General features: G+C 49.9%; 1 protein-coding gene across 2 annotated transcripts in view; it reads right to left on the minus strand.

The window, feature by feature from the left end:
• Positions 1-1,006, minus strand: part of EZH1 (enhancer of zeste 1 polycomb repressive complex 2 subunit) — a 29,573-nt gene extending 28,567 nt beyond the window's left edge. For both annotated transcript variants that reach the window (XM_075561871.1, XM_075561870.1), the window contains exon 1: positions 940-1,006. The gene's annotated coding sequence lies outside the window, so the exon portion shown is untranslated. The remainder of the gene's footprint in view (positions 1-939) is intronic.
• Positions 1,007-19,630: the final 18,624 nt, after the last annotated feature.

The following is a 19,630-nucleotide window of genomic DNA, read 5'->3' on the forward strand; positions in this document are numbered from 1 at the left end:
CCATGTCACCCTTGGACACAACCAAAAAGTTGGTCCACTCTGCTGGCTCAAACCTTCTGGCTCCTAAACACACACACACACACACACACACACACACACACACACACTCCTCCACTTACCACCCCAAATTTCCAAAACCCAGCCTTAATCGTCCATCCCTTCCCCCTCCCTGGCCTCGAAGCAATTCAAGAGTCACTTTTTATAGAATGAAAAGTTTGTCCCACTTAGAGCCTTCTGCCTTTGCTTCCAAGGCGCGTTCACGTCGAGTGGGATGCTTAGGAGAACTCGCGGTGGGTGGGTAGGGATTGGGGGATGACCACCTCGGGCGGGGGAGGGGGGCAGCCTCTTCCAGGCCAGGCTGGAGGCGCTCCCTCGCCTGCACCTGCACAACCCCCTGAGTGCGCACCTCTAAATCCTGCGCCCTAAGGCGCCTCGCTCGCCTCACGCCAATCCCGGCCCTGCTCGCACTGCCACCCCCTCCCCTGACTGCCACGACCCCCGCCCTCAGCCAGGGCCCGCGGAGCCCCCGCCTCGGCCCTCCCGGGGGCAGCCTCAGGTGGCCGGGAGGTGACCCGCGCTCAGGCCCGGCCGCGCCCCCGCCCACCTGCGCCGGCTCCGCCGCCCGGCCCCCGCCCACCGGCCCACCGGCCTCCAACGGGATTCCCCGGGCCGGGCCCGCCCCCGCCGCTCCTCCTCCCGGGCTCGCCGCCCGGTCCCCTCAGCCGCGGCCCCCGCCGGGGCGCCCCCACCCCGGCGCCCCCTTCCCCGCAGTCCTCGCCGCGGGCAGGGCGTCCGGCACCCGAGGACACCCAGGCCGTCTCCCTCGCGGCTTCCCCTCCGTTTCCGGACCCCTTCGCCCTCTCCCTCCCGCGGGCCTGCGGCGGCCGGGCGCACAGGCCGGGCCCCGCGCCCGCCGCCCGCGCTTGTTTACTCACTCACCCTCCATCCCGAGCCGCAGGGACCTGCCGCCAGCACGCCTGCGCGCCCTGGCCCCGCCCCGCGCCCTGGCCCCGCCCCGCCCTGCGGCCCCGCCCCCGAGCCTCCGCCCCGCCTCGCGGCCCCGCCCCCGAGCCTCCGCCCCGCGCGTGCGCGGTGGGCCGTCGGCGCGGCCACCTGGCTTCCTTCGCACGTTGGTCCTCGGGCGCCGGTAGTCAGCGCGAGCCCGGCGGTGAACAAGGTGGCACTGTCGGGGCAGAGGAAGGGCTCCGAGCACCCTCGCTGCTCCTGGACCTTATCTAGTGGTTGCATCCTCTGCAGCCTCACTCCCTGGCGGCAGCCATGTCTCATGTCAATATTTCAAGCGAGCCAGGAACTGCTAGAACCCCTTTACAACTATGAAGCTCTACATTACTTTTCCTGCTTTACAGCTAATTTCCCGATTTCAGTCAATATTTCTCCTAATCACCCAAATTCAAAATTTTAGCCTGGCATCGGACTGGGGACTGGTGTAACTTTGAAGGGATTTTGTAGACAACATACTTCTTTTTTAAAAAAAAAAATCACTTTATTAGGGGCTTATACAACTCTTATCACAATCCATACATACATCAATTGTGTAAAACACATTTGTACATTCCTTGCCCTCATCAGTTTCAAAACATTTGCTTTCTACCTAAGCCCCTGGCATCAGCTCCTCTTTTTTCCCCTCCCTCCTCACTCGCCCCTCCTTCACGAACCCTTGATAATTCATAAATTATTATTTTGTCATAGCTTGCACTGTCCGACATCTCCCTTCACCCACTTTTCTGTTGTCCGTCCCCCAGGGAGGAGGTCATATGTAGATCCTTGTAATCAGTTCCCCCTTTCCAACCCATCCTCTCTCCACCCTCCCAGTGTGGCCACTCTCACCACTGGTCCTGAAGGGATCATCCACCCTGGATTCCCTGTGTTTCCAGTTGCTATCTGTAACAGTGTGCATCCTCTGATATAGCCAGATTTGTAAGGCAGAATTGGGATCATGATAGTGGGGGGGGCAGCATTTAGGAACAAGAGGAAAGTTGTATGTTTCATCGTTGCTACATCACACCCTGACTGGCTCATCTCTTCCCCAAGACCCTTCTGTAAGGGGATATCCAGTTGCCTACAAATGGGCTTTAGGTGTCCACTATGTACTCCCCCTCATTCACTATGATATGATTTTTTTGTTCTTTGATGCCTGATAACTGATCCCTTTGACACCTCGTGATCACCCAGGCTGGTGTACTTCTTCCATGTGTGCTTTGCTGCTTCTGAGCTAGATGGTCGCTTGTTTACCTTCAAGCCTTTAAGACTCCAGATGCTATATCTTTGGATAGCCGGGCACCATCCACTTTCTTCACCACATTTACTTATTCGCCTGCTTTGTCTTCAGCGATTGTGTTGGGAAGGTGAGCATCACAGAATGCCAATTTAATAGAAGAAAGTATTCTTGCATTGAGAGAGTACTTGAGTGGAAGCCCAATGTCCTTCTGCTACCTTAATACTAAACCTATAAATATATGCACATAGTTCTATTTCCCCATCCTCATATATAAATATATTTGTATATGTACATGCCTTTATTTAGACCTCTATAAATGTCCTTTGCCTCCTAGCTCTTTCCTCTATTTCCTTTGACTTTCCTCTTGTCCCACTATCATGCTCAGTCTTTATTTGGGTTTCAGTAATTCCTCTTGGTTACATTACCCTTGATCACACCCTACCAGGCCTCCTACACCCTCCTCACCACCGATTTGGATCACTTGTTGCTCCCTTGTCCCTGGATTTGTTAACACCACTACCTTTCCTCCCACCTCCCCCGTCTCCCATGTCCCCTCGGAACTGTCGGGGCCGTTGTTTGCTCCTCCAGACTGTTCATGCAGCCTATCTTATTTAGACAGACCTGCAGAGATAATAACATGCACACTACAAACAAGACAGAACAAAACCAAGCAATAATATACAATAACAACAAACCAATGACAAAAAAAAACCAACACAACAAGAAAGAAAAGCTTGTAGTTAGTTCAAGGACTGTTTGTTGGCCTTTAGGAGTGTTTTCCAGTCCAATCTGTTGGACACCGAGCTCTGGCCCCAAAGTCCACCTTTGGCATTCCCTAGGGGCCTTGCCGCTCCATTCCCTTGCTGTTCTGTTGCACCCCCTTAGTGTTTTGCCTCGGTGTGGCAGGATCAGATTGGGCACAATTCCCACACTGTGTCTCCAGTGTTGTCCCCTGTAGGACTATGGGTCAGTGAGGGATGTTGTGTCTTATAGTGGGGACGGCCATGTGGTCCTCTCTGTGGACTGGCTGCTTTAATTGGGGTCATCGTCCTCAAGGCCTGGTGGGCCAGGATGTGCTCCACTCTCTCCTCCTCCCCCTTCATCTGCTCCCGTGTGCTCTGATCACACATGTCCCTCTCCTGGAGCTGCAGATTCAGTGCCTTCCTCTGAAATAAATTCTTCTGGGGGGAGGGGCAGGTGTCCACATAGTTGGGATTGGGGCCGGCCCCTCAGACTTCTCCACTGGTTCCCTGCTCCACGCCGGCATGGACAACATGTTTCTGTGTTGAAAAGTAGAATGCCCCGGAAAGGCGATTATGTAAAACTTGTCTCTTTGACCTTCTGTACAGCAAGAGAAGACTTGTACTCACATTCGCTGTTTCCTATGTGTGATTGGGGGGGGGGGAGGCTTCAGGATAAGGTAATATTCCAGTGAATATTGTTTCCTTATCTGACGCCACTCTTTCTATCACCAGCTGCCATGGGGACATGCAGCCCACATGATAGGAAAATCCACTAGACCTGCCACCTAGGTAACATAGTCCCAGAGGGGAAAGAAATCGGAAAAGCAAACACTTGATAACAAGAGATTTAAGAGATGTTCAGAAACATGAAAAGTGTCACCCAGAGGAGCTGATGCCAGGGGCTTACGTGGGAGCAAATGTTTTGAGAATGATGCGGGCAACGAATGGACAAATGTGCTTGATGTGTGTATGGATTATGAAAAGAGTTGCATAAGCCCCTGATAAAATAATAAGTAAATGAATTAGTAAAATGGGGGGGGGGGAGAAAGTGTCACCCAATGATTTAAATTTGGGGTACGATGAAAAATGGTTGATGAGGGAAGACTATATGTCACTCAACTAAATTCCAAGACAGACAATGACAGGACCGAGTTCTACTGTTTAATAAATAAAATTTAACTCGTAAACTTTTTAAAAAAATGCTTTTAGCCTGGTATCAAACTATCTCCTCATAAGATACCTGAAAAGAAAGGGAGCAGGGGTGGGGGTGAGTAGTAACTTAACAGGGTAGAATAGCAAACGATCAAAGTTAACCTCTCTGATTATAAGAGAGCTTATCAAGTACCTTCCAATAGGAGGCACTGAGGATACAAAACCACTCTGTAGTACATGTGCCCAAAATGCATAACTTGAATTTAATCGTAAGGAAACATCAGCCAAACCCAATTTGAGGAGCACTCTACAAAACAACGAAAGTGACAAGGTCATGAGGACAAAGAAAGGGTGGTTGGGGGACACAACAGAGGCAGGACAACTCCAAGTTGTTTGTGATCCCGGATTGAATCCTGGTCCAGAAAAGATACAAGTGATTAGGAAAAGGTCGGCGAACTAGCTGACAGTATCTTATCAAGGAGAATCCCTGGTTTCATAAAGTGCTAACATGTGAGGAACTTGGGTGAAGGATATCGATAGATGAACTTCCTGCGCTATAGTTGTAACTCTGTTGTAAATCCCAAATTGTTTCAAAATAGTTAAAAAATTAAAATACAAAATATCCTGCATCTGCCTCCAACAACATACTTGCAAACGCCTTTCATGTCTATTTTTTTCTAGGAATCTTCACCACACCCTATGAAGGAGGTAGAATGGAATTTAGTTTTACATATTAGACAGTTCCGGCATAAAATAGTTAAAAGTCTGGGGGAATCGAGCACAAGGATCGACATATAACCCCCTCCTAGGGGAACAAACAACAGAAAAGTGGGTGAAGGACGGCGACAGAGGACGGTGTAAGATATGAAAATAAAAATCTATAACTTATCAAGAGTTCATGAAGGAGGAAGGGCAGTTGGGTGAGGGAGGGGAAAATGAGCTAATATCCAGGCCCCAAGCAGAAAGAAAATGCTTTGAAAATGATGATGGCAGCATATGTATAAATGTGCTCACCACATGGATGAATGTATGGATTGTGATAAGCGATGTAAAAGCCCCCAATAAAAGGATTTAATAATAAAAAAAGTTAAAAGTCTTGTCTTACAGAGTTTTCTTTTTTTCTTACACAGTTTTCAATGCACCTCCCTGAATTCGAGATCTTGAGTCTTGGCCCTGGTCCCAGAAACCTTGACTTTGGAATTGATTGCTTTTTTTTCTCAAAGCCATTCCATCAGCTACTGGATTATTATAAATATTCCTTCCAACCTGCAGCTCCCATTTCCATTGCCTTCTAGATCCAAGGTAAAGCCCGGTACCCTGTCAACTTTGACCCGTAGGGGTCCTATAGGACAGAGAGCCTCCAAGGTTCTAAACCTCTACAGAAGTAGACACCACGTCGCCTGCCTTTCAGTGGCTGCTGGTTTTGAACTGCTGACTTTCTGGTTTGCAATGGAGTGCTTTCACCAGGGTTCCTTTCTTCTAGATTGTTTGTTAGTTGTTAGGTGCCATCGAGTCCGTTCTGACCGTGTGCACAGAGTGAAACACTGCCCAGTCCTGCTCCGTCCTCACAAGTGTTCTGTTTTGGCCCACTGTGGCAGTCACTTTATCGATCCATCTAGTCGAGGGCCTTCCTCTTTTTTGTTACCTCTCTACCAAGCGTAATGTCCTTCTCCAGGGACTAGGCTCTCCTGACGACTCGTCCAAAGGATGTGAGATGAAGTCTCCCTATCCTGGCCTGTAAGGAGCGTTCATTCTTCATTTGAGGCACGATGAAATCATCTGGGGAAACTGTATCCTGATGTCTGATGGAGGAGTCCTGTGTGAGTCTGGGTACATTAGAGAAACAAATCCACAGAAACTCACATGTATAAGAGAGAGTTTTATATAAAAGTTCAGTGTGCATCAAGAAAACATCCCAACCCAGTGCTGCCCAAGCCCACAAGTCCCACATTAACCCAAATATCCAACACCAATCCACAAAGTCCTCCTCCATCTCACAAAACAGATGCAATGACACCAACTGCAGGAGGAAAGCCGAATCAGTGAATGTGTAAGCATCTCAGTGCTGGCAGGGGTCTCCACATGGCTGCTCCAGCATCCAGGGCTGCATCGGGGTAGGTCCATGGGGCTTCTCCTTAGGGATGTCTTGCAGGAAGTGAGCCTTGCCAGCTGAAGCAGGAACTGGCTAAGGCAGCTGCACCCTCGTCCGATCATCACAAAGTAAGAGACCTGAGAACTCGAAAGGCGAGGTTCACTGAGCCCTTTATCCCTCTGCCCTTCAATTAACCCCACATGTGTTTATCGGCCAGGTTGGCACAATAAACTAACTCCCTCAATCCACCCCTTGCCAATCTGGCACCTGTACATAATTCTTTAGCTTCATGATTGAAATTAAGTAACACCTACACCTTAATCCTATAATCCTGTGAATATGTTCTCCCACCTATGAAAGTTTGTAAGCCAACCACTTCATGCCTTTATCCCCCCAAGTTTGGGTATCCAATTGAACACTGTACACCTCTTCTGGATATAGTGAATGATCGAATGATGACATGTGGATGAAGTGCTAATAAAATTTTTTTTTAAACAAGAGTGGCAGTCTCAGCAGCTCCCAGGGGTAGATCTGTCTTGTCCTAGCAGTTGCCAGGAGTCAGCATCGACTTGATGGCCATGAGTTTGATGTCTGATTTCTACACCCCGAGTGTTTGTTCACCTGGTCTGGGGAATAGCCTGGGCTTCCAGAGTTTTAAAAGCATCCCAGGTTAGTTTAATTTGTAGCCAAGTTTGAGAACCCTTGAACTCTAGAAACAAACTGGTAAAATGAGAATATGGGTTATCTAAGGGGAGGCTGCTGAGAGCTTGGTGATCGTCAACATTTTGACGGTAACTGAAGCCATGGGAGTGACAACCTTGCCTTAGGAGATTGTGTCAAGAGGAGGGATACCAAGAAATGTCAAGATAACACGGAAAGCATATTTATCCAAGTCCTGGGAAGGCACGGGTTAGCACCCGTGAAAAGGTTGGCAGTTCAAATCTACCCAGAGGCGCCTCGGGAGACAGGCCTGAAGACCCACTTCTGAGGGATCTGAGCCTTGAGAAACCTTTGGCTCAGCACAAGCAGGCGTCAGAGCCGACTCCATAGCAACTAACAACAATGATTACAGAAGTATTTGGAAGTCGGAAGGAAGGAGTGTAGAAGGGTTTGGATATTTTACATCCGTCGTCCAACCCTGCCCTGGCTCCAGCTCCTCCTGAAGCCTGAGGCCCTTGGGGGTCTCTACTCAACTTCACAGCCTCTCCTAGGGGCCACAGCACCTGGTGCCAAGCTGGACGAGTGCTCTGTCATCCCTGTTTCCCAAAGGATTGTGAAAGCGCTTTTCCACGTCACCCATCAACTTCAGGTCCTGAGGGGAAATGCGTTGGCCAGTGATTCCTCTGGGCTTGTGGTGGAGAGAGTAAGTTTTTCCTCTTTCTCAGTTGACTGAGCCCCATATGGCGCCAGTCGCCCGGCTCGGCCTGGCCTTGCCACTCTCTTCTTTCCCAGCCCTTCGGGTGTTGGTCCCGTAAATTCGCAGAAAAACGGTTGGCCGGTGGTCAGCAGCTGGCCCTTGGCAAAACAGGCCCATTATCCCTGCTCCCTCCTCTGGACCACACCCCAAAGCAGCTCCGGGGAGAGGGCGTAGCTGCGTCACTCATCACTCGGACTCCTCCTCGCTCATCCTAGGCTGGAGGCCTCTGGGGCCCAAAGAAACTGGACAAAGTGTGCTGAGAAGCCCAACGGGGTTGGCTCTCTTTTTTGCCCTGAGAGTGCTCTGTTGCGGAAAAATAAAATTATGTGTTTAATTTCTGAAACCCAATGCCTGATCTGCCTTGGCAGCCACTCTCCCAGGCTTGGCCGAGGGTCCGGCCATGAGTGCAGTCACTGATTAATACCAGCTCACCTCGCTCCCTGGAGAAGGGGGGCTTTATTTACTGGGTCCGTTTTCTGAAATCCTTTTCAATGTGCTAGTTTTCCACCAATAATCTAGCCCGTGCCCCCCACCCCCCACCCCCAACCCCCTCTGCTCCCAAGAAAGCTCACATCCCCATTCCAAAGCAGGGTTTCTTTCAGTCCTGGCATGAGCACTGACTGTCACAGTCCTGCGCCTTCTGGGAGGGGCGAGTGCTGAGACTTCTTTTGTCAACCACGGGTCCCCAAGCCGCGGGGAGAAAGGAGCGGAGGTGCTGCCTCCCAGCATTCAGTTTCCCCGGCCTCTTCCTTCCTCTCCCCCAACATGAACCGCCTTTGAGTTATGACCCCTCGGCTGCAGGGACATCAAATAGCAATTCTCTATGGGGGACGCAGAGACCCAGGCAGCCCCTGAGAGTTGGGCCCCAGACAGTCCCTGACAGGAAGAGTAAACACAGCTGTGGAGATGGGAGTGGAGCAGCCCACCCCCTTCCCTTCCCCCAGTTCCCACCCAGAAGCAAGGACAGGCCTCCCTACCCTGAGCAAATAAACAACCAGAAAGCAAAGCACCCGCTTCGAGCCTGCGGGAAGGTCACCGGAACCTGGGGCTGCTGCCCGGGCGGTGGTGGAGGCAGCCAGCCCAAGCGCCAGAACCCTCCCTGGACACTGAGCCGGTGGAGGCAGCCAGCCCAAGCGCCAGAACCCTCCCTGGACACTGAGCCGCGGAGGAGCTCCAAAGCACGTCAAGGTCTGCACGGTGCCTCGCCTGGGAGCCTGGCTCCGTTTCTAATGCTTCTCCACTCTTGGACACTTTGTCCCCTGATCTCAAAACACCCAGCTGTCCACCCTAAGCACTTAGCTCCTGACCCCTGGTTGCTCAGCGATGAAAGCAATGCCTTCAGCAAGGAAGGACAGCCCCACAATACACTCTTGTCCACCGGTGCTCCACATGGAAACTCAGCCTCCGAGCCAAAGAATTAGAAAAGGCCTCTTTAATTTTATTTTTTACTGCCCAAATCAATCAGTCCAGCAGGAAGGGATTTACCATTTGAGGGGTGGGGTGCACTTGGGTGGGATTCATGCCTTGAGGTGTACACACTCTGGAAGCTGCAAGCCCATAGCTAGGGGAGGGCCGCCCACCTCGCTCTGCGCAGCCTTGATCGCCGCAGGACGTGCCTTTGGCAAAGCCCTTCCTGGGGAGTGACCCTGATTTGAGTGGACAGCTAATGACCTGTGCTTCCTCGCTGGCCGTCAGGGTCTCCAACAGGACAGCAGAACGAGGAAAACACTAATAATGACCGCCTTGACCTACCCAGCCTCGCCACGTGCCGGGCGCTGTGCTAAGTGTTGTACACAGCCCTCCTAGAAAGGCAGCCATATTCCCATACGTGTCTTACACCTCAAGAAACTGGAGCTTCCAGAACTTACCCAGGGGCACCCAGCTGGGCAGTGGGATGGCCAGGACTGGAGCCCGATCCATCTGACCTCCAAACCCCCGTGCCGTGAGCCAGTCAACTCTACGTCCCCCCTTCTCTGGGGCTTTCTGGCTCTGACATCATGATTCTGGATTCTCTCCAGGGCTTTCTGCTTTCACCAGTGGCGCCAGCAAGGGCGATGTGTTTGAGACTCTAGTCTGCAAGTCTAGAAGGAAACAGTTGCTGAGAGTCAAGGGGCTCCTTAGTTCCTCTGTTTGAAAGACGCCAATCAAAGCTGGACACTCGACAGACCCCGTATCAGCAGGGAACAGCCCGTGTGAGAGACAAACGAATCTTACCCAGACAGGAAAGGCGAGTTCCCCTCGGATCTGTCCATGACTTCCCCTCCTTTATCAACAGGGCCCCACGGTGTGATGCGTGGCTATACTGGGGTACCGAGCTACAGACATCCCTAGGAAGCAAGAGAGCACACCACCCACAAGACAAGCCATCTGCAGATTACGTCCAGGATACTTTATGAAAAGGAGCAAGAATAAGCCTCAGAATCCATAGATTGCCCATCGTCACTAGACATTGCACTGGGAATATTTCATGTAATCCCCACAAGATGGGAGGTGGGTCAGCGGATGGATGGGAGGGAGGGAAGGAGGGAGGGAGGTGGATGGGTGGTAGGAAGGTCGGTCTTTTATAGAGAAGGACATCCAGGCTGAGAGACTGTGACAGTATTGACCGTGGCTGTATGGCTTGTAAGTAGCCGAGGTGGATTTCAAGCCTCGTGCTCACCTGCCTGACTCCAGTCTTATTTTTTTCCATGAAAAGAAGTATTGTATAAGGAAGTTTGTGAGAATTCATAAAACTAGAATGATGCCAGAATAGCTTGGAAATATAGCTGTCATAATGATATGCACCATATATTGTCACAAGAACCCAAACTCACTGCCATCGAGTCGAAAGGAGCCCTGGTGGCTCCTTATGTGTAATCCTCAAGGTCCTCAGTTCAAAACCACAAGCCACCCTGGGGGAGACCGACCGGGCTTTCTACTCCCATAAACAGTTACAGTCTCGGACACTCACAGGGGCAGTTCTACCCTGTCCTATAAGGTCACGATGAGATATACTCATGTTATAATAGGAAATATTATTCACTGCATGCTTCCTAGCGGCAGGAATGGATCCCGGGGCTTTATATACATTCTTCGCACTGCTTGGGGAGAGAGACACTATCCCTCCCACTTTGCAGATGAGTGAAGCGACTTGCAGGTCAGTCACAGACAGCTCGATAAGCGATGGAGCTGGGATTCAAACCCAGGCCGGACTGACCTCAAAGGGCGTGCTCTTGACTATTGAAGCAAAATAATTAATACTAAGCATTGTTTGTGAGCTCAATAAGGAGTCCTGATGGCACAGAAGTTTCGTACTCAGCAGCTAACACCCAACCCCCACCCCCCCAAAAAAAGGCAGCGATTCAAGCCCGTTGAAACTACCAGCCTCTCCCTGAGGCTTTCTATTCCTGTCAAGAGCGACAGTCTTGGAAACTCACAGGGACAGTTCTCAAAACACTTGCTTTCTACTTGAGCCCTTGGCATCAGCTCCTCATTTTTTCCCCTCCCTTCCCGCTCTCCTTCCCCCATGAACCCTTGATAATTCATAAATTATTATTATTTTATCATATCTTACACCATCTGGTGTCTCCCTTCACCCACTTCTCCACTGTCCGTAAAAATTTATTATTAATAAATCTTTTTATTGGGGGGTTCTTACAGCTCTGAACACAATCTATACATCCATTGTATCAAGCACATTTGTGACCATCATCACTTTCAAAACATTTTCTTTCTGCTTGAGCCCTTGGTATCAGCTCCTCTTTTTCCCCTCCTACTCCATGCTCCCACCCTCATGGCCCCCTGGTAAATTATAAATTTTTATGATGTTCATAACACTGTCTGCTGCCTCCCTTCACCCACATTTTGGTTGTTCGTGTTATGTGGGGCGGGGGTGGTTCTACATCGATCACTGTTTCCATCGTCTTTCCGTTGTACCTAGTGCTTCGATGAATACAGGTGTGCTTATTGCTCTAGGCGATATACCAAGTAGTGGGATTGCGAAGTCACCTGGTCGATATCTCTCTTTCCCATCTTTAAGGACATGTGAGACCATGTCCCACGGTGGTGGCACCATTTTGCCGGGTAGGAATGTGCCCGCCAGCAGGGTATGAGAGTTCCAGTTCCCGACTCCCTCACCAGCAGTTGATGTTTTCTGGTTTTGTTTGTTTGTTTAAGTTTTGCCATGAAGGCTGGAAGAAGATGACATCTCTTTGATGTGCATCTCTCTAGAGGCTAAGCCCCTCAGCGGGTGCATGGGCACCACGGGTGCCACCACGGGCTCGGACACAGCAACAATGGGGCAGATGGCCCCGGACCGGGCAGCGTTGCACAGGGGGCGGTGATAAGTTGGAGCCAAGTGTATGCATCGAGCCGCAGCAGCAGTGGCGAGCGACGGGCAAGCAGTTCTTCATGTGTTTGTTGGCCACCTGCATGACTCCCAGTTTGATTCTGTCCGCCCATTTGACTGCCGCCAAATATGTGTGGAGCAGAGGTGCAAGGTTCAGGCTTCAGCATCAAACAGACCTGGGATCCACATCCAGGCTCCAACAAGACTAGTTGTGTGACCTTGGCCTCCGTTTATTTTCATCTGCAAAATGGGCTCCTTTGGCACCTAATTTAATCGAGGTATGCATTTAAAACAAAACCATTTGTGTGAAGCACTGGACATGCAGAGCTCGGTCAGCCAGCGTTGTAGCACATCTGGCCTCCTGGGATGCTAGGAGGGGGGACAAGGGCTTCACAGGACAGACACAGGCCACACGGCCCGGCCCAGGAGCGTGAAAGCAACACTGGCATCTGCTATTGGGTCCTGACAGCAACTCTGAGTCAGCCCTCGGTGCTGAGGGACCAGCCGTGTTCTCAGCATGACTGGGCGTGTGCTGTGGTCATTTGGCCATGATCCTCTTCCGCCATGCTAGCTGAGTGTCATTCTTGTGAACCTGGCCTTGGGTCTTTCCCGGAAAACAGGCCACACTGTGGTGATGTCATGGTCCAGCCAGCGCAGGCACAGAAGGCTCAGCCTGGTTCTGGAAGAGGCTCTCCATCCTTCTCGCCTCCGTTCAAGACACAGCAAGGAATCAATCTGGAGGGAGAGGGACGTGATGAGTCAGGGTGGTTAAAAAGTGAACCTTACTAGCCAAGCAGATGTAGGTTCAAGTCCTGGCTATGCCAATACCTAACTTTGGGACGAACTTTGGGACGTTGGGCAAATCACTTGAATGCCCTGATCCGGTTTCCTCATCTCGCCCCTGGAGAAGATCATTCTGCTCTTGTGTTAGGGGGGGCTTTCAAAAGAATGCACTGTGCCAATGTTCATTCAATAAGTGACAGCTCTAGGGGTCAATGAGGAATATGACTTGGCCAATTTCTCTGCTTCTGACCAAGCCAGCGACCAAAGTTTCCTCCAGGAACCAGTCTTGCTGCTGGGAAGCAGTCGGGCTCCTCCTCCCTTCTGGCAATCTAGAGCCACGGAGTGGCTGTCCCTGCCCTTTTGCCTCCCCTCCCTTGGCCAGCTGGCTCCCTCCTCTTATTCTCCCTGCGGGCTTGCTTTCCCTCTGAAGAAGTCTGTCTCCCTTCTTATTTGCAAAGATCTGTCTTTCCCAGCCAGGATTTCTGGCTTCCTTGATCCAGCCTCTCCTGCACATGCCCTGTACTCGGCGTGTTTGTTTGCAGGCAGCTGGGGAAGAGGCCAGCACCAGGCTGCCTGTGTAGAGTTCGCAAGGGGTAGGGGACTTGCAGTACTGTATACCCCCCAGCCCTCCAGGCTGTTTTAGATTTTAGGGATGTCTTATTTATCTTAGCTGCTGTGATGGAAATACTACAAGTAGATGACCTAACAAACAGCAAGTTATTTTCTCAGTGTCCTCGCTGTTGTCAAGCCGATTCTGACTCATAGCTCCCCTGCAGGGCAGATTACAACTGTCCCCATGGGTTTCTGAGACTGTACATCTTTTTTTTAAAAGCAGTTTCATCAACATATAATTCAAGTATCACAATACAATTGAACGGTTTAAATATAGTAAAGATGCTGGTCTATTTATCACTGCTATACATTTTAGAACATTTCCTTCATTCTTGCATTAATATTAGACATTATAAATCTTGACGGGAGCTGAACGCCTCATCTTCCTCCCCCAGAAATCCGACTTCAGATGGCAGGCTCTGGAGGAAGATTTTCTCTCTCTGTTGGCTCTGGAGGAAGGTTCTTGGTGCTTTGAGCTTCTGGTCCTTGCCAGGCTTCCTGTGGCTTGGCTTCTCTCTCCCTGAGCTCTGCTTTGCTAGCTTAAAAAGAGATGGGTTCAAGATAGACCCGACACTCACCCTGCCTCATTCACATAAAAATACAGCCCATTCTCAAGTGGGACTATAATCATAGGCACAAAGGTCAGAATCTATAACACTTTTTTGGGGGGTGGGGGGTGAGCATCCTCCGATCCCTAACAGGAGGGAAGCTTGCAAACACTGCCCAGGGTCTCATCACTTCTCCCTCGGCTGCCTGCCAGCGGGATGGCTCCTGGCATACAACCAAAAGGCGATTTACTTGACAGGAGGATCCCCTGCCCAGGGAGGATCACTAAGGTAGGGCCAGAAATCTGGGGAGAGTGGCCAAGTGGCCCAGCGTGTGGGCCTCTATTCCCAAACACTGCAGTGGGTGGTGGCAGAGGAAAGAGAGATCTGCAAAGGCCGCAAAACCTGGACATAAGGTGGCTTCTGTCCCAAGCCACGGCGTTTGCCGTTGCTTCCTGTGCGTGTGAACGGTGGACTTTGAATAAGGACGAGCCAAGGGCAAGGCGAATCGATGCATTTGCTTGTAGTGCCGGTGGAGAGACTGGAAAGCACCGTGGACGGCCAGAAGAACCCACAGATCCGTCTCAGAAGAGGTACCGCCAGAACGCTCCTTCCAGGGAGGAGGACGGCGAGAGTTCGTCTCACGCACTTTGGACATCGTGTCAGGAGAGGCCAGGACTTCATGCTCCGTTAAGCGGAGGGACAGCGAAAGAAAGGAAGACCCTTGATGAGATAGACTGACCCAGTGGCTGCGGCAAGGCCTCAAACCCGGGAACAGTCGTGAGGACAGCGCGGGACATGGGTTACGATGCGTCGTTAATGACTTCATGGCACCAAACAGCAACAACAAAGGATTAGACCCCACCGGGTGTATAAAAAAAAAACAAAACTAAAAACAATCCCAGCGACTAACGACAACACGCTCCGTGAGAAGGCAAAAGACCCACCTACATGTAATATCATGGAAGGATACTCGAGACATTAAGAAAAATCTCCAGACAATAGGCATATTAGATCCTCCTTCTATTTTTCTTAAAAGTTCAACAACTGTGGGGAGGAGAGTGAGAGAAATGGCAGTCTAAAGTTTTCTGTCTTGTTTAAATAATTTACAGCTAATATATAGCTGAGCGTGATTTAGACCTTTCAATCTGGCTTAAATATGTAGAGGTTATGGGAATATACAGACACTGTTTGTCTGCCAGCTTGTCCTACCGTGGGGGCTCGTGTATCGCAGACACCGGCAGGCTCGCCCCAAGTGAACAGGCTTCAGCAGGGCTTCCTGACTCAGAACAGCCTATGAAGGAGGAATCGGCTGTCCGTTTTGGCCTCTGAAAACCTTGTGCAGAGCACTGAAACGCTGTCAGACCCTGATGGCCTGGTGGACAGCAGCAGGGCATTGTCAGAGTGCTGGAAGATGGCGCCTCCAGACAGAAGGCACTCAGAACGTGACCGAGGAAGGGCTGCCTTCTCAAAATAAAGTCAATCTCACGACCTGAATTGAGGAAACCCCGTGGGTGGAAAGACTTTGAGACCATTTGCCGGGAAGGTACTACTCAAATGGAGAAGACTCAGCTCCAACCAGTCTACTAATATTTGGACCGTGGCATGTATGAGGTATGAATCTAGGGGTAGTGGAAGTCATCAAATAGGAAATGGTGGTATGCCCATTATTATGCTTCTATTGAGCCAAGTTACAATTTGGATTTATATATTATGAGTTAATTGTGAAACATGAACATAATGAGGTTGCTTTGATTTTCCAGAATTAAACCTTCTATTAAAACAATGAAATCATAGTTTCTGGGTCTTAACCAAATCATAAAACAAAGGGATGGACATTTATTTTTCATTGAAATTTTATTTCTATTGGCATGGTTATAGATCCAGATCTCAGTAAATAGATTAAAAACAATTTAGTACAAAAAAAAAAGAAAAGGAAATGGAACCCATAAAGATCTGTGTCTAGGAGCGAGTGAACTGGAATGGACTGGTATTGACAGTTTTGAATCAGAAAATGATATGATTCGCCTGCTGGGAGCGACACATCTGTCAAAGGAAGCCAACCTCCAACAACCAAAGGGCCAGTAGGCACAACTGTGCCGTGATAACATTTACAGATTACAGTGAAGAGACAGTGGATAGGAGAAATAGGAGAGAGCATACAATAAAAGAGTCAGACACATTTAAAAAATCATTTTATTGGGGGCTCATACAACTCTTATCACAATCCATACATACATCAATCGTGTAAAGCACATTTGCACATTCGTTGCCCTCGTCATTCTCAAAATACTTGCTCTCCACCTAAGCCCCTGGCGTCAGCTCCTCATTTCCCCCTCCCTCATGAACCCTTGCATGCAAAAGTTGGACACTGGATAAGGAAGATAGAACTAAATAATAATTTATAAATTATCAAGGGCTCATGAGAGAGAGGGGAGCAGGGAGGGAGGGGAAAAAAGAGAGGACCTGATGCAAAGGGCTTAAGTGGAGAGCAAATGCTTTGAAAATGATGAGGGCAAAGAATATACGGATGTGCTTTATACAATTGATGTATGTATATGTATGGATTGTGATAAGAGTTGTATGAGCCCCTAATAAAATGTTTTTTAAAAAAGAAAATGACTCGATAGGACTCATAAAAAGAACAATAGGATTGTACAACTCTTCTTTATGCCTTGAACTATTGCATTGTATGACGTGGGAATTGTATGCCAATAAAACTGTGTTTTTAAAAAAAGGAAGCTAGAAGAAGAATTGGTATGTTTGAATTATGGTGCTGGTGAAGAATATTAAAAGTACCCTGGACTGCCGACAGAAAAATCCGTCTTGCAAGAAGTATCGTCAGAAAGTGCCTTAGAGGCGAGGATGGCGAGGCTTGATCTCGCGTCCTTTGGACGTGTTGTCAGGAGAGACCAGTCCCTGGAGAAGGACATCCCGACTGGTAAAGAAGTAGTAGTTGTTGTGAAGTGCTATTGGGTTGGTTCCAACCCATATCGACCCTGCACACAACAGAATGAGACCCTTCCCCGGGCGACATCCTCACGTCGTGCCTTGTGCTTGAGCCCATTGTGGCAGCTACTGAGGCAACCCATGCTCTTGTTGGCTACCACTCTCTACTAATCGCTATGAGGTGCCGTTGAGTTGGATCTGAACCATGTCATCTATCAATATCCATCACAAACATAGCAATGGTCCTAGAGATGGTCCATCTCGGACCCTAAGGAAATCCTTCCCTGAACATTGCTGTGGATCATGGGACAACCTGCTATAGCGGCTTAAGAGGAGGAAGGTGAGGCCTCCAGTCACCCGAGCAGCTGCGAAGGACTCCTGTAAATGACCCTCCCTCTGCAGCTGATGAAGACATCTGACTGTTATGGAAAAGAGGGAGAAGAGAAATCAGGAAGAGGAGAGATCCCCTGATTCTCCAACTAGAGGCCTCTGCTCCCAAGTTCAGGAATGCCTCTACAAGCTCTCCTTCGGAAGTCACCATGTCACCACGCAAACTTAACCCTAACCGCAGGCTAACACTTCCGACCAAATCACCTCAGCTTTCCTTTGAGCTTCTACGGGCATTTTAGATATTAACATCTTGAGGGCCAACAAGACAAGAGATAGGACCTGTCTTTGGAGTACTAACCAACGTTTCTTGTTTACCCATCAAACCACGCTGCCCTATTTCAAATCTCACATTTACTTCCTCAGCCTCAATCTTGACCCCCATCCCCAAGCAAACTGCACCCTAGGATGAGGTCCTTCTGGCTTTAGCCCAGTGGACAAAGTTAGTTTTGCTTTTTGCCCACCGTGGCTGCCTCCTCCCATCTTATTACCCAGAGATCACCCTCTTGATCACAGGGAATCATAGCAGACGGTTGACCATTGCAGTAGATGCCCCTCAACAGGAAGGCCTGGTGGTTAATGTCTAGTGGACCACCCTCTGGCTGCCTCGCTAAAAGAAATGACAGACCCTGCCATGGAGGAACCAGTTCTGGCCCACAGAGACCCGACATCAAGTTTCTGAGACTATACATTACTATACTACAGCCATCTTTCTCCCTCTGAACAGCTGGGTACCCCACCCCCCTCCCTCTGGGTAAAGACAGTGCCACTTCCGTGGAGGAAGATAATCGGTTATCATTGGTCACACTTTGAGAGCCTGAGCCTGAGATGAAGATTCTAAGAGAGAGCAGAGAAGAATGATAATTTGTGGTGGGAAGCAATCGGCAAACTGGGACAACAGCAGGAGCTGACTCCAAGGGTCAGTGTCTGGGAGTAATTTAGGAAAGTTCAGTGCTGACAGCTGTGTCTGGGAGTTCAACATCATGACCATCCCTGCTCCTGGCTTCCTCCAATGCTCCAGGCTCATGAAGTGCTGGCCAGGACACAAAGGAAGCTGTGGTGGAGCAGAAGCCAGGCCCCTACCCACCCCTCACCCCATCCCCACCCCGTTCAACCTCGCTGCTTCCAAAGCAGTGAGACCTTAGGGAAAGCGCTCAGGAAAGCAGGGACACTAGCATCTGGTGAGCAAATGTAATGTCCTTTCACGCGCTTCATGCTCCTGAGTTTGGCTTTAAATACAGCGGCATCGTTCCCAACATCACAGCAACATGAAAGCCACCAGGAGACCATCGGACTGCCCCAGGATGGTGACACTGTCTGCTGTACTTTGGACACGTTATCAGGAGGGACCGGTCACTGGAGAAGGCCGTCACGCTTGGAACTCTCAGTGTGCAGGAGTGTGGCTGCTACAATGGGCTCACACATGGCAGCAGTGCTGAGGGTGGGGCAGTGACGCATGGGAAGCCCAGCACTGACTTCAGCATTTCCGCGCAGGAAGAAATGATCCTTGGTGGAGGCTCAAAGAAACTGGCATTCCACAGACAAGAGTCCTGGAGGTAAGGCACTGGGGGGCAGTGAGGCAGGATTAGGCCCCAGAGCTTCCAACCTCAAGCTGGGGACTCTGCCCCTGAGCTTGTTTCTTCCTCTGTGAGATGGAGAAAATGATACGCACCCACATACACGAGGTCTCTACATGAAAATAATAATTTACAAATTATCAAGGGTTTGGCAAAAAAAATTATCAAGGGTTTGGCAGCATATGTACAAATGTGCTTGACACAATGCATGGATGGTGATAAGAGTTGTACGAGCCCCCAATAAAATGATTCTTTAAAATGTATCAAGAGTTCATGAGGGAGGGGGGAGAAAAGTGGAAATGAGCAGATACCAAGGGCTCAAGTAGAAAGAAAATGTTTCGAAAATAATGATGGCAACATGTGTACAAATGTACTTGACACAATGGATGGATGGATGGATGGATGGATGGATGGATGGATGGATGGATGGATGGATGGATGGATGGATGGATGGATTGTGGTAAGAGCTGTAAGCGACTCCAATAAAATGATTTTTAAAAAACAAACGGGGTATATAGTCCCTGCCTCCGCCCTGCTTCTTTCTCCCAACCTTGGCCTTGTAGTGCAACCACAGTCCTCCCGAACTCACTCCCTGAGATCGGGTCCAACCGGACCCAAGAGGACGCTGCCCCTGTGGGTTTCTGAGACGAACTCTTGACCACCTTGGAGAGCCTCCTCTGTCTGCCGAGGAGCCGCTGGTGGTTTTGAACTGTTGGCTTTGCGATTCTCAACCCAACGAATACCCGCTACACCTATCCTGCCTCGTGGTGACCCTCCAGCCTCCTTCCCAGCAATGTGCACACCTTG

This window comes from Tenrec ecaudatus, chromosome 10 (assembly GCF_050624435.1).
Source record: "Tenrec ecaudatus isolate mTenEca1 chromosome 10, mTenEca1.hap1, whole genome shotgun sequence".
Taxonomy (NCBI): Eukaryota; Metazoa; Chordata; class Mammalia; order Afrosoricida; family Tenrecidae; genus Tenrec; species Tenrec ecaudatus.